Here is a 426-nt window from a genome sequence, read left to right as displayed (position 1 = left end):
ATTTGTGTGAAGGAGACTAGCAGTGTTACTATTTAGTTATGCTGCTAATTAACCTTCAACTTTTGTATAGCACATAAGAAATAACACTGCTCCTACATGCAAGGGAAAGCAAGTCAGTAAAATGTGCATGACAAAGAGATTATTTAAGTGAATGCCTCTAAAACATACCAATTTAATGAACAGCAAAAATACCATTTCACCTTTATTTTCGGGGTCACCATTACAGACCATCACATCCTGCTGCCAGTTGTGTGATTTTCTTCAACCACAGTTGCCCTGGATAATCTAGCATGTATGTATGCCAGGCACGTACACACTTACATATATCAGTTTGGTTAAGCCTCATAACAACCACTCAGCCCTTTTACAGATGAATTTGGGGTTTTTTTTCAACTTTTTATTTTATATTGGACTATAGGTGGTTAA

At 36.4% G+C, this 426-nt stretch overlaps 1 non-coding gene across 1 annotated transcript; it reads right to left on the bottom strand.

Moving 5' to 3' along the window:
• On the bottom strand, positions 1–129 carry LOC112061935 (small nucleolar RNA SNORA19). The gene has a single exon (XR_002890446.1). It is a non-coding gene; the product is annotated as a small nucleolar RNA SNORA19 (small nucleolar RNA).
• Between the last annotated feature and the right edge of the window lie 297 nt (positions 130–426).

This window comes from Physeter macrocephalus, chromosome 2 (assembly GCF_002837175.3).
Source record: "Physeter macrocephalus isolate SW-GA chromosome 2, ASM283717v5, whole genome shotgun sequence".
Lineage (NCBI taxonomy): Eukaryota > Metazoa > Chordata > Mammalia > Artiodactyla > Physeteridae > Physeter > Physeter macrocephalus.
Note: the sequence above shows the minus strand (reverse complement) of the source record. Positions and strands in the feature narration are given on the sequence as shown.